Here is a 13,447-nt window from a genome sequence, read left to right on the forward strand (position 1 = left end):
TCAGGCATGTCCGCATCCAACGTAAACATCCTTCCCTTCTTCTTTCCTTTTGCTATCAAGCGACCGTTATTTTTCATATCCTCAACAAAGCATCCATGAGGATTAAATCTGACTTACAAGCCCTGCTCAACCATTTGACCAACAGAATCTAGGTTCTTAGTGATATTCGGGACATGAAATACATCAGACAGGTATTTCTTTTTCCCATCGTGCATAGACAAAGGAATTTTACCAATCTGCACAATAGGATGTGCAGTATCATCACGAGTCTCCACAAATCGTAGTCTTTCCATTTTCCTTGCATCCTACATCCATTCTGCATGACCTATCATGTGGTTTGACGCACCTGAGTCAACATACCACACATCATTGCTTTCTTCTACACTTGTTGCAGAATTGGTCATGTGCTGCACCATAAACAGATGCTCATTTCTGTCATCACCCTGTCTACTAGAAGATGCATAATTCCCTTGCTGCAATTTTCCATTCATGATGTCATTCTGCTTTTTATAGCAGTCTTTAGCCATATGCTCGGGGGGGTCACTCATCATATGTAACCCTATCACGTGAGTTCAACAGAAGGATATTTTTTATTTCTAAAATTTACAGAAATAAATATACATAAGGGACTATTTAAAATAGTTTTGGAAAACATTTACAGATTTGTATAGAAAAGGGGTACATTTTATTAATGAAAAATTTATAGATAAGGGATTTTAGAAATAGGCCTTGAACGTAGGTGGTATAGAGGGTTTATATATAGTGACCCCCCCAAGGCCATATGACCCATTTTACCACAGTAGTAGCATTCAACATTGCTGTTTGCATTTTGGCCTCTCTGCCATCCACCACGACCTCTTTGGCTCCCCTTGCCTCTAGAGTTACCACATCCTCCTCCATAGGACTGGTTTTCTTGAGTTTGGTGCATATTATGATTTCTACCACGGCCTCCAGATTGGCCTGCTCTACCTCTGCCTCTACCTCTTCTAGCATTTGAGTAGAATTTGAGTAGAAGACAGTTTCTTTTGAAGTTCCTCCTGAAGAAGATGCACCACCATTTCTCTACTCTTTAGAAATTAGAAGAGCAAACAACTCCTCAAAATCAGGAAATTTTTCCATAGGACTGGTTTTCTTGAGTTTGTTGCATATTTTGATTTCTACCACGGCCTCTAGATCAGCCTGCTCTACCTCTGCCTCTACCTCTTCCAGCATTTGAGTAGAAGATAGTTTCTTTTGAAGTTCCTCCTGAAGAAGTTGCACCACCATTTCTCTGCTCTTCAGAAATTAGAAGAGCAAACAACTCCTCAAAATCAAGAAATTTTTCACGGACGGCAATGGATGTCCCGAACTGTGCATAATCCTTTCCTAGACCATTCAAGGTCACAGAAACTAAATCATCATCTTCCACTGGCGACCCAATGGAAGCAAGTGCATCTGCAATTTTCTTCACCTTCATGTGGTAGTCATTGATGCTCATATTTTCTCTCTGCACATTGTGCAACTCCTGCTTGAGCTGCATTTTCCTGGCTTGCATATTTGTGTTGTACATTTTTGTCAAAGTATCCCATGCCTCCTTTGGCGTACTTGCATCTTGAATATGCACAATCATAGAATCTGAAATACTGATAGACAGCTAGTACATAACTTTTTTGGCTCTCTCATTCCATCCTTTAAATGCCTGCATTTCCTGCTGATTGGGAACATTAGGAAGAATTGGTTCTTCTTCATTTGCTGTAATGAACTCCCAATAGCCTTTTTCCATAAGGAAATTCGTCATTCTAAACTTCCATGCTTGGAAGTTGTTCTTGTCAAGCTTTTCAATGACAATCTGTGAAAGAGAATCAGACGCCATTACAGAACACTGCAAAATATTTTGTCACTGCAAAATATTTTGTCACTGCAAAAAACACATCTTCTGCCTCACAAGGGCAAATCTGCAAAACTGACGAAAGTGGTATTTGACCACACAGTCACTTCCTAGTGACGATTTTGCATGAACACAAGCATACGATGCAATTTCTGTGGCAACTTTTCACCAACCTATAGAGTAGTGGTCGCACAGCAAAAATAGGGCCTTTTTCTTAGTGCTTCCGGAGAACTTCCGCCTCCAAAACGGGCCCCGAAATGGCCTCGAATTAAAAAAATAAAGTCACCAAGGGCTTCGCCATGTCCCGCAGCATATACTGCCCTCTCACCACACCGCAAAGGGCGTCTTAATATGAGACAATGCACTCTTGCACTTTCCGACTGTGCTACCTGCAGAGATTTGCTCCCAAACTCGAAAAAGGAAAGCAACACTGGTCCTCTTACCAGGACGCCGTGAACTTGGTTTGCTTTCTTGAGCTCCTTACCACAAACCAGGCTCTGATACCATGTGAAGATAGTGGGAGAGAAGGAAGGAGTCTCACTTGTGGCTTTCTCACATACACAATGGGGGAATACACACAAAGGTGGAGGCTGAAAACAGTTTCCTCTTCTTAGTTATAAAAGCCAAAAGAACTCTAGAACAAAGAAATAAAAGAACCCTATATGTGGTTCTCAAACCAAACTCAGCTAACTAAGGTGGCATACTAACTGAGCCATGAACTAGAGTACATAAGGATAGCTGTCATCCAGCTATTATTCATGGACGGTGTACCAACTGCATCTGCAACTAACAAGTTGGTGACATAAATACTCAACGGTCACCTTGGCATATCCCGAGTGGAGCTCGATATCTCAACAGTTAAGGCTAGAGGAGGTAGGCAGTGGCAACGATGCATTTGTGTTAGTTTAGGATTACCTGCAACCCCCACAAAATAGAGACAAAATATAACCTTTAGTAAATCCCAAACAACCACCGTGCTTGTTTCAGTAAATCCCATTCAAGGGAAAATGTAAATCCCAAACAGTATACTAATCCCAAACAACCACCGAGCTTGTTTTAGTGACAATGACTATGCATGAGGGACCATCTACTTCATAGGTTCAGATTAGCGTTCAGTCGAAATCACATTGTAATAACAATGACTGTGCATGAGGGACCATCTAATTCACAGGCTCAAATTAGCATTGAGCCAGAATCAAATTGTAATAATAATGACTTTGCATCTCGTTCACAAGCTTAAATTATTATTCAATTGGTTTATGAGGCTTTAATAACAATAGTTTAGAATGAGAACTAGCTAGCATTAAGCTGAGATAGACTGTAAGAACATATCACATGGTTAGAATTACCATCTAATTGCACATCATGAGTTAAGCAGTCATAAGAAAATAGAACCTTTGAGTCCAACTAAATGCAACATTTTCAAATTATAAGGTCCAGCTGAGTGAAGCCATCATATCCAAGGATAGATAAATGGCGAATTATTGCTTTAAAACTAAAGTTTTATAGAAAAGCCAAATGTATAGTCAGCCCCCCTAACGTTATATACCCAGGTAGTATACAACCAAGTTTTACTCTTCTAGATTTTGAAAAGAGACAAGCATCGTATCTAAGTATGGATAAATACAAACACAATTTACTTTTTTTATTTTCAAAGAAGACAATTTACTACTTAACTCAAGTTCTATTGAAAAGCGGACTGTATTAGAAGGGTGGTCAGCCCCTAAAAAAGTCCTGGGTAATATATATCCAAAGATTCCAAGAGATTAAGTCCAAAATCTTTGAAGGAATTTATATTTACGCAACGATTCCAGGATGCAGGCTCGACACTTTGCATAGTAGGAGCCTTCACCAACATATTTCACAAACTGTGGGTTCTTAGAGTATTGAAGGCCTTCCCATAGTTCCTTATGCAATATGACTATCTTGTGAATGACACTCTTGGGAACTCTATGTTCCTCGTCCAAGTGATCAATCTCACATTAGGGGAGAATTGGGGTCTCCAAAGGGCCCCCAATTAGTGTTTCCTAATTTCAAGGGATTAGTGAGGTATTTGAGGTGTACCAATGGGAGTGCTTCTTTTTGTGGGGCAATGCCATGTTGAGGTGGAGGGTGGGAAGACCTGCAAACAACACCTATTGGATACTTCTCTTACACCAGGGACCACTCAAACCATCCCCCCCCCCTCAACCCATGCTTGACCCTTCTCCCATATGCACCTCCCCCAAACAAACCTACAAGTCATTCAAGAGGTGGTGGGCCCTTCTGGGTGATTTTTTCCCCCCTCTCAGCTTGTTACAGGCCTGTCCCCTCCTCTTCTCTGGTCCAGCTCCATTCTCCCTTAATTTTTCAACCGTGGGAACTCATTTGGCATCTTCTCTGCCCCCTCCTGCTCTGGTCCATTGTGTTTCTCCCTCTCCAGCACCTCATATAGCAACTGCTCATTCTCTCTCCATTGCTAGCTACAACACCTCCTACAGCAGCAACTGCTCATCCCCCTCTGCTCTTTTTTCCTCCATTCCTAGCTACATTACGTGTTGTAGTGGCTGTGCATCCCCCTCTAATCTTTCTCCCTCCATTCCTAGCTACAACACCTCTTGGAGCTTCTCTCAACCTTCAGTTACACCCTCTATACCTTCTCCCTCTCTCTCCCTCTATCGGAGTTGCTCTCTCCCTCCAAGCTGCACTTTGTAGTCCACTATTGTTGTTGTGACCTCTGTACAAGCATGGTGAGGAGACCATACATGTACTCTGTGTCCCACAGGAGCAAAAATGTACTGGGTGAATGGGTTCCTTGCACCTACAGCTTGAATGATTGGATAGTCATGAGAGGATCTACCAAGGGTCCACAGAAGCTTCCCAAGAGCAAAAGAGGTGATCTTTTGCATGAATGGAAGGGCCACGTCATGAAGTTCAAGCTTGGGAAGAAAGGATTGCTAGCAAAGGTGCAACACATCTACATGGGGAAGGACATATGCCTTCCTCCGTCAAGCAATCAATCGACAATACCATCGCATTGTAAGTCTGCATTTTGTGTAAGATTTTGAAGACTTAGTGTAATGAGTCAGCTTGAAATTGTATTTTGAAATAGAACTAGTGTAATGAGTTAGTTTGAAATTGTATTTCGAAATAGCACTTGTGCATAGCATATGTATTTCCTTCAAACTTTGAGCAGTGGGAACCATTCGAGTGCTTCTTAGGTAAGTTTACTTCCATTCATGAGGATTTAGGAAGGCAAATGCATGCTGGAGGGAAGTCCTCTGCTTTGAAATAGAGAAATATCTATTCATATAATGCCAAGTACATTACTCCAAGGATGGCATCAGGCTATGGCCATCTTCAATGCATTGCAACACCACAACTTGAAGACATGGATTGCAGCATGGTGGACACAAGAACAATGCAATCATACAAGGAAAACATTGCAAAGGATGTGGGCATGGCCATGAAGTTTACATTTGGCTCTAAATGGGTAAGGTTGTCTTGGTTTATGCCTCTGCACATTTTTTCTTCTTGTTTTCATAATCCTAGACTTAGGATCTAGCTTCTTTCAAAGCTCTTTTGGGACATGTGCATATGCCTCACACCCAAATATACGCAAATGAGAGTAAGAGGGCTTCTTGCCACTCCATGCCTCTTCAGGAATACCACCATCCAAACTCTTACTAGGTGATCTATTGATCACATGCACTGCACAGTCTTCATTGCCTCAGCCCAAAAACCACCAGAAAGACTTGCATTGGAAAGCATGCATTGCAACCTTTCTTGAATGGTATGGTTCATATTTTCTGCAATTGGACTTTGCTCTGGAGTATAAGGGGATGTGAGCTCCCTCTTAATCCCACATGTATCACAGAAATGCTGAAAGTCATGAGAGAGATACTCTCCACCATTGTCAGTCTGTAGGCATTTAAGCGTTCTACCTGATTGATTCTCAACCAAGTCTAGCCATTTCTGAAATACCTGGAACACCACTCTTTCGAGCTATAGCATAAGCCCACACTTTCCTAGTTGCATCATCAATGAATGTCACATAGTATTCAGCCCCGCCTAATGACCGTATAGGCATGGGACCACATACATCTGAATGCACCAAATGAAGCTTTTCAAACTCTTTCTTTCCCCTTCTTTTATGGGCTGATTTAGTCTGCTTCCCATAGAGACAGTGCTCACAAAATTCAAAATCAGAGAAACTCAAATGAAGTACATAACCCAAAAGGCATAAGAGTTTCATTCCATTCTGGCTCATGTGCCCCAACCTGCAATGCCACAAAGAAGTGCTTGGCTGCTTGGTTATTGCAACAACATGATCAAATACCCCTGATACATGTAAGGGATACAAAGTCCCACACTTGACACCCCTGGCCAAAAGCATAGAGCCCTTCTGAATTTTCCAACTCTAAAAGCCAAAAGTGGTGTGAAAACCAACATCATCTAGCTGACCTACGGAAATAAGACTCTTGGTCAGCTTAGGCACATGTCTTACATGTTTCAAAACAAATGTAGACCCATTTGCAAAAGAAAACTTTATGTCACCTGCTCCCATTATGTCACATGCATAGTCATTTCCAAGATGCACACAACTTGTCTTTCCACCGTCATAAGTGGAGAACCATTCCCTATGGGGAGTAACATGGAATGAAGCACCAGAATCGAAAATCCAATCCTAGGAATATGCATCATCTGAAGTGGTAAGCAACTATGCAGATAAACTAGACATGAAGAGAACGTCATTGTCACTATCATGTGTGACTGCATTGATCTCCTCGATTTTCACTTTTCCTTTGTCCTCCCTTGGACTCTCTTCCTTCTGATTTGCACCTCAATTTGCATTCTTTTTCTTATCCTTTTGCTCTCTTTTCAGCTTGTGGCAATCCTTTTTCATATGGCCCTTCTTGCCATAGTGGTAACACTCAATGTTCCGTGCCCTGGATTTGCTATGAGACTTCCCTCTTTCTTGGGACTTCCCCCTGAACTATGATCTGCCCCTTTGCACATTTAAGGCTACATCCTACTTGTTGCCGTCCATACACTTCTGTCTAATCTCCTCAGCTAACAAGCTACCCACAACATCATCAAATTTCAGTACTCCACCAGGTGCAGAGTTACTAACAGCTGTACGGAAGGTATCCCATGAGGATGGCAATGAACATAAGAGAAATATGGCCTTAGTCTCCGCATCAAAATTCATCTTCTGAGCGTGAAGCTAGCTTAAAATAATATTGAATTCATTCAAGTGAGAGGCAATAGAGACCCCTTCCTTCATCTTCAGCTCAAACAACCTCTTCATGAGGTAAACTTTATTAGAGGCAATTTCCTTCTCATAAGTGGCACACAGTTTCTTCCACAAATCTTCCATAGTCTGCTCATTTACTACTATGAAATAAACTGACTCTGCAAGATGAAGTCTAATAGTAGACTTTGCTAATGCATCCAACTCATTCCAATCATCCTCAAACATATTTGCAGGCTTAGCTTCAATCTCTCCCAAGGGTTTAATCTGCTTCTTTTGAATAAGCACATCCCTTATCTGTTCTTTCCACAAATAAAATTTTGTCCCATCAAACTTTTTAATGTTGAAAAACTCCTTTTCAGACATGGAAGAGGATGCCATGATGCAAATAAAGCAAAATCCCAAATGCTAGTGCCTATAAGAGAGAATCACATCAAATACTAGGTGCACCCCAATGTGTATGCCACAATAGACTGAAATATCACCAAAACTCAAAGCTCAAAGCATCAAAAGATGTAGCTGACTCATGTGCATGTACTATGCATCCATATGAGCAAATCCAGCCCAAAAGAAAATGCCAACTGCAATGGCAATCCAAAATGCCAATAGGTGCCAAATGACTCAAGCATAAACACTGTCCATGGGCATATGCATCAACAATATCTCATCCAAGAGAGCATAACGTTATCAATGCATCACTTGCAATGTGTCAAAGCTGTCCCTCAACATAAAATGGCATCCATGTGCAAAGTTCCATAAAAATAGCATCCCACAAGGCAATCTGGGCCTATTAGGCAGCAAATAAGGATTGTAATGCATCCAAATGGCCTATAAGTCATCCATTGCAACCCAATGCACACCACAAATGAGTGCACATGGCTCAAACTACAACCAGAGTGATCTGCATAAGGTATGCTCAAGAAATTATGGTCCCACGGAAAAGACTCCTACTGAAAATAGAACTTGAGATGCCTCAAAACATGTATGCCATTGCATAATCAGACTCAGCGAGAAAATCTACAAATATCTCTCTTCTGTTAGAACTCCAAAATCCCATTCGATGAGTGAGAAATGGGAGTCAACACTTTTCCACTGCCATGTGGCATAAATCTAAGGTTTCAAAACCTTAGAATGAAAAATGCATAACAGAGAGACGAAATCGAATACACAGCGATCTATAACTCTGAAAATACTCCATTGAATCGCACAAGAACTGACAAGTAGGGGTTTTTGGGCATCTGAAATGCAATGGGACAGATGGTTTTAGAAACCGTGGTCTCAATCACTAGGTCCAACACATGGACTGAAAAACGTTTTTGGAAACAAAACTGTTTGTAAACTCCACCGGAGTGTGAATGATGAGCAACATAGAAGTTTTAGGACCTCTTGAGTCCACCGGAACTGACAGATCTGCAAATGGTTGCTCCAAACTTGAGTTCCAACACCCGGCCAGAAAAACGTAAGAACTGACACAGTGACTCAGAAATCCAATGAAATGATCCTAGATTCAAGAATGAAGGTGTTTCCAAGCTCCTGAAGTGAAGTGGACACCAAAAGCAAGCAATAACTGCCTCTACAAGTCAATGTAACGGAGTCTCTGTTGTCGAACGGTACAGGGAAAAGCTTAAAAATGACTTTTTCTTTGAAAACACTTAATAAGCTCTCAAAACCACTTTGCAAAACCAAAGTGACTTTTCCAAAGGTTCCTCCAAGGTCTCTGCACACTCGGATGCAAGTAAAGTCACCCATAAAGCTTCCCACAGAGCTTATCCTTCCTCCCACAAAGCTGCTGAGCTTCCAAGCATTCACACACGCTTAGCTAGATCACCCGGGCTCTGATACCAGTTGAGAGTGCTCTCAAAGGAAGCAAGAATGGAAGAGGGAGAGAGAGAGACAAAGAGCCACACAAGTTTTGGTGGGTGCAAAACACCCTAATCTTCTTTTTTATTCATTTATATATGTGTTTGAGTATTGTACATAACCGAGGTAAAGGCATAGTGACCTTTAACCCCCACAACCTCCCACTTAAAGGACAATGTGCAAAATGACTGTGACTAGAATGTCCACCACGATGATTTCCTCTGCCTTGAAAATTCCCTCGATTATTGCTGGATTGATTGCCTTGGTCGTACTGCTTCTTGCAACAATCTCTTTCATAGTGTCCAAACTTGTGACAGTAGTAGCACTGAATGTTTGACACATTGGTGGATGCATTCCCCCGTCCTTAGAGTCTTTCTTGGTTGGAATGATTTCCACTTTGTTGATTCTGATGTTGCTGAGGATGATGCTGATGCTGATGTTGATGCTGACTTTGATTTTGTTGATGATGATGATCACTTTTATGATATGATCTACCTCTGCCTTTGCCTTTGCCTTTGCTTCTGTCTGAAGTAGTGAATGCCTGATCATTAGATTGACCTTTACGTGCTTGAGTCGCCCGAGTCCTAAGTTCTTCACCAAGTAGGATTGACTGAAGTTCTTCCAGTGTCAGAATTTGCCGTTGGATGGCAATACTCTAGACTAGATTCTTGTATCCCTCTCCTAGTCCATTCAGAATGACTTGAACCATTTCTGCGGGGTTCATAGTCTCTCCTGCTGCTGCAAGTTGATTGTTGTAGTCTTTCATGCAAAGTACATAAGCATGACTGGTTTCACTACTATTGCGGAAACTCTGGTTGATTTGGTTTCTCAGTGTGAGAATCCTGGATGTGTTCTTGGACTCGTAGAGAGCTGCGAACATATCCCATGCTTCTTTCGATGTCTTGACTGTGTTGAACTATACTAGCATGACATCTTACACATTCTGCTTGATCAGGTGATAGGCATACTTGTCTTTCTTATCCCATTCTGCCTTGAGCTCGGGCAATGGAAGGATCTGCTACTGGTGCGAAAACTATTTGTGTAGATGTAGATCCCGATGTAGATCCGGTTGCTAGTGCTGTGACAATAGATGGAGTAGAGCTACTTGTGGTTGGTCTAGGTGTAGACCCATCGACATACTCCCATTTGTCCTGAAGCACAAGAATGGTCTCCATTTGGTATTTCCATGTACCATAATTGGATTTGTCTAACTTAGGAGATGCCTCCAGATTAAGGTTGCTAGTCGTAGACCTGGTGCAAGAAATGTACTCAAAAGTGTCGTGAAAAATCTCTTTATGAATCAACTGCAAATACACTGACTATGCCAAGTGAAATATATGTATTGTCGGTAAAGATAGAACTGCAGTATATAAAATCTGATCGGTATTACAACGCTTGTGGCAATGATGCCAAGAATAGCCAAGAGGCTTTACAAGGTTGAAATGATGTGCAGGATGCCATGAGATAGCCGAATAGGCTTTACAATGTTGGCATGTGTGTGTGAATCAAATGCTATCTGCCCACTAAAACAATCTGCAATGCCTCTCTACTTTCTGAAGTCTGCTCACTGAACTGATGAACGTAAGGTTTTAGGTAATGTAATGATGTGAAACGGTATGTGAGCGTATGGAGTGACTCTGAGTGGGTACTAGTTGGGAATTTCGGGCATGGCTTAGATTAGCAACTTGGGGAAATTCAAAGCGTCCCCTCTATGGTGATCTAGTCTACTCTGATCTAGATCTATACCAACCGTCGATTGATGAAAGAACATCAAATAATTCCTTTTCTTTTGTTCTTTTTAAGTGATGGGTCAGATGCATCGATGTAGAGGCAAATGTGTGTGAAGGAAGTGGTTTTGTCGGTGAGGCTCAAATGTGAGTGTAACTTGCACCGAAGTGTGTGCGTGATGTAACAAGCATGTAGAGCACAAAAAAATGAGTGACTTTCCTTTTTGGAGTGCCCTCAAATTCTTCCTGGATCAAGAGATATGACTTGATCTAGGTGGAGGGGAAAAAGGAGTGCAAATGTGCTCAATGATGATGTGTCACTGTCAATCACATGCAATGATGATGTGGCACTATGCCTAGCAAGAGTTGTGCCTATGAAGCCCTATGCTAAGGTGGCAGGAGTGGTCACATGAAGTGATTGTGAAGCACTGTGTGTGCCTGCAGAGGTCAGTGCTGACTGGATAGCTGAGGTGGCACAGATGATGATGTCAACAGATGACGTGACAATGTTGACGTGGTTGTGATTACGTGGCACTGATGACTTGGCAGTGGTGATGTGGACTGCTAATGTGGCTGATGACATGGCAATCGATGATGACATGGCATTCGGAGAGCACACCACAAATGACTAACTGTACACTAGATTTAGTTGAAAAAATAGAATATATACAAACCGTTTTAGGGTTAGGGTTAGGGGATCTAACCCTTTCCTTTATAGCACTCTATAAGGTTAGTGCTATGCACATATGATCATGTGATGGTGCTATGCACACATGACCACATGATGTTGAGCGTGAACTCTCAACACAGTTTACATGGAGATAGAGGAGGAGGTGACTCCCATGATAGAAGAGACTGAAGAAGAGCTAGTTAGAGCTAAGAGGGTACTAGATATCTCATTTCTTTTTTACTCTTTCAAAGATGAGATAGAGATGGATGTAAAGAAAGGGATTTTAGTTATGAATAATGAACTTTCGACTCATGTTGGGGTTCTATTCTTCATCCATAATCTAGATTCCAATAACTTCAACTACTATTTCCAATGTCTATTCATCTCTTTATTGTTGATATGTTTGTCAATGTCAAGTTCTTGCATTTATTATTCCAGACACTCATCGTAAGCATATTCACACCATTCTCATCAATGGATCATGTAGAATATGTTAGAGTATGGGTCATTAGGCTTGTCATCAGCAACATATATGTGGCAAGACATATGTGTATATGTTTTATACATAGGTAGTTGATAGAACATATAGAAATCTAGAAGGAATCTATGTCTGCGTGTGAATAGTTTTTACGGACTTAGGGTAACCCACATTAGGTTTTAGTATATATTGTATCATATTTAATTTTTTTGGTAAGGGGGAATAGTATAAATTTTATATACACAATGTGTGTGTTGAGTATTTGAGCTATGTGCTCACCTTAACATGGTATTAGAGTTATGTCTAGTTCAACCTAGTAGGTGAGAGTTAATGAGCAAATACCTTTTGTCAGTCTAACGTGAAAGGTCTAGATCTCATTTTCCATGTTAGATCAAAGATTCACTAATTATGTGTAATTTCCCTCCCTTTTTGACTGTGCATCAGATTCCCCTTCAAGTTTCTCCATTTTATTGGGATATGTGCCTTGTTTAGTATGTGTGTGTTTGTGGAAGAGGAATATGTCATATTTTTGAAATTTGTGTGAGTCGGTGTGTAGAGGTGGACTTGTCTCCTAACAATGTATGGAGCTATATGGTACAACTAGTAATTGAGAGTCAATCAATAGAGATTTTGTGTCAGCGTCAAAGTGAAAGGTATAGATCTTATTTTCTATGTTAGCTCTCACTTTCACTAATTGTGTGTTGTCCCCCCCCTCTCTTGATATGTGTTATTTTCCTTGTGTGGGTTTCTCATTTTCTTGGACTATGTGTCCTTGTTGGGTGTTTGTAGGATCAAAGTGTTTCACATTTAAAAATGTGTGAGTTACCAAGTGCAAGGGTGGATTTTGTGTCCTGAAAATGTGTTTCCCTTCCCCTATCACCACATTTTGTAAAGTCCTTGTGAGAGGGTTCTTCAAGTGTTTATTTGAAAGGGATTTTGAGTGTGAAAGGAATTGCAAGAAGGGTTTTCTATTGTGAGGGTATGTCCCTCTAGTGAAAGGCTCCTTCAAAGTTTAGTTTTATTTTTTCAAGAAGGTCTTAGTGGCTTATGCACAAAGTGTTCACTACATAGACCCCAGTACATCACATACCTTCAATATAAGACTCCTTATACACCTTATTGAATGTACAATTTTTGTAGCTCTATAATAGAATAGAAACCCTTCTATTGAACTTATGTGCTCTTTTATATAGAGCTTGATGTACTCATCGTGGTCTTTTGAGAGCATTCAACGGGAGGCTTTGGTGGAGCTTTGAAATGTGAAGGTGTTCAAGGGGTATTTAAAAAACCCCTTATCTGTAAAATTTTCATGGATAACTTATGGGATTTTACAAAATTCAACTACAAACTCCATTATAAATATATCCCTATAAATTTACCTTAGATTTTTAAATTAAAAGACCCCTTGACTCCCCCTTGAATTGAACCCATGTGGTATACTTATATGTTTCTAGGTGACCCCCCTTCAGGAACTCTCAAGGCTCTATGGATGAGAATCAATGAAGAAAGTTTAAACATTATTCCAATTTTTATAACTTTTGCAATACTTTCATTTGGATTCTTAGCTAGTGAAACCAAACTTGTGTAATCATGGGTATTGTCACCCATGATT

The sequence above is a fragment of the Dipteris shenzhenensis genome, chromosome 19 (genome assembly GCF_047967505.1).
Source record: "Dipteris shenzhenensis isolate YYH24624 ecotype China chromosome 19, Dip_SZ_1.0, whole genome shotgun sequence".
Classification (NCBI taxonomy): Eukaryota; Viridiplantae; Streptophyta; class Polypodiopsida; order Gleicheniales; family Dipteridaceae; genus Dipteris; species Dipteris shenzhenensis.